At 47.2% G+C, this 1640-nt stretch overlaps 1 pseudogene; it reads right to left on the bottom strand.

Moving 5' to 3' along the window:
• Positions 1–515: 515 nt before the first annotated feature.
• LOC149849061 (benzyl alcohol O-benzoyltransferase pseudogene) lies at positions 516–1094 on the bottom strand (annotated as a pseudogene).
• Positions 1095–1640: the final 546 nt, after the last annotated feature.

Here is a 1640-nt window from a genome sequence, read left to right as displayed (position 1 = left end):
AAGAAAAATATAATTATAAAAGACTAATAGATTGAAATACTCTAACTAACCAGATTTCAAGAAAACAAATTGAAGTAAAACTAACTACCAGTAGACATTAACAAACTAACAAATTGAACAACATGGACAACTTGTATATATACATTACAAAAAAAATTTCAACTTAAAATCCATATGGACAACATATATGCAAACTACACTTAAAACCATATGGACATCTTATATACACATATTACAAATTTTTTTTCAAGCTAATCACATGGACAACATAGGGATCACATAATAACTTTTTTTTTTTTTAAAAAGAGATCACATGGGCAGCATAGGTATCCATAACAAAAATTCTTTTCAAAACAGATCACATATGCAACGTAGGTATCTCATAACAATTTTTTTTTAAAAAGAGATCACATGGGCAGCATAGGTATCCATAACAAAAATTCTTTTCAAAACAGATCACATAGGCAACGTAGGTATCTCATAACAAATTTGTTTGGCAATGAATTGATCTTTATTCACAAAGCAGATAAGATAAAAACAGGTTCTGTGGACTTTTGATCCGGGGCGGGTCCGTACAGCATCTTTTTGAGCTCCCGTTCAAAGATCTTCATAGCTGGAGCAGGCAAGGAAATCGGGATCACCATCCCTTCTCCCCCTTCGTTATTCTTGGAGTTGACGTAGAAGCTAACCAAGCCGGGGATTGGGCCGTCACTGCCCTTGGCTGGACCGCCGTACACCGGCATTCCCCAGCCGAGGTCCAGCTCGCTGAACCCGGCATGCCTGATGTCCGAGACCACGAAGGTGCGGACCACCGTGATGTTAGGCCGGCCCTTGAGCACCATGAGGTCCGCCACTGACCTCATGTACTCGTCTGTCACCTCCTCCTTGGCCTTCTTCACGAGCTCCACCGCATAACCTAGTGGGTGCGCACAGAGCTTCGCCGCTATCGAGACAGCTGCCGGGATTACTATCAGGCATTGCCGTAGTACCCCTGCGGCAGCGGCGGAATGTACCGGGACCGCGCGTTGAAGATGCACAACAGGCGAACCTCCTCCTCCGAATCGGGCTGGAGGCCGGCAGTGCGGCACCGCCATAGGCAGGGGGTCGACCCCCCTTGCCGGAAACGCAGGGGGTCGACCCCCCCTGCCGGAAAGCACGGCAGGGGGTTAAACCCCCTCCGTTTCCGGCAGGGAAGGGGCGTACCCCCTGCGTTTAGAAGAAGAAGAAGAAGAAGAAGAAGAAGAAGAATATTACCTGCGCTTCGCCGGACGGTGGCGGGAGGTTGACGGGGAGCGGCAGCTGGCGAGCGCCGACGGGCGGGAGGGAGCAATACAGAGAAACAGGGAAAAGAGAAAGAGGGATGGGATTAGGGATTTACGCGATATTTAGCGACGGCTTAGCGACGGAAACATTCCGTCGCTAAACCGTCGCTAAATCAAAATACAAAAACCGCGACGAAATATATACTGTCGCTAATCCGTCGCTAATGAGCGACGGATTAGCGACGACAGAGTTCCCTCTCTAAATCCGTCGCTAAAATGGTGTTCTTGTAATCAAAAGTAGCGACAAAAACATGCAGTCGCTAATCCGTCGCTAAGTAGCGACAGATTAGCGATAAAAGTCGTTTCTTCGCTAATCCG

The sequence above is a fragment of the Nuphar pumila genome, chromosome 1 (assembly GCF_984573655.1).
Source record: "Nuphar pumila chromosome 1, dmNupPumi1.hap1.1, whole genome shotgun sequence".
Taxonomy (NCBI): Eukaryota; Viridiplantae; Streptophyta; class Magnoliopsida; order Nymphaeales; family Nymphaeaceae; genus Nuphar; species Nuphar pumila.
The sequence above is the reverse complement of the archived record's forward strand: the minus strand, read 5'-3'. Positions and strand labels throughout refer to the sequence as shown.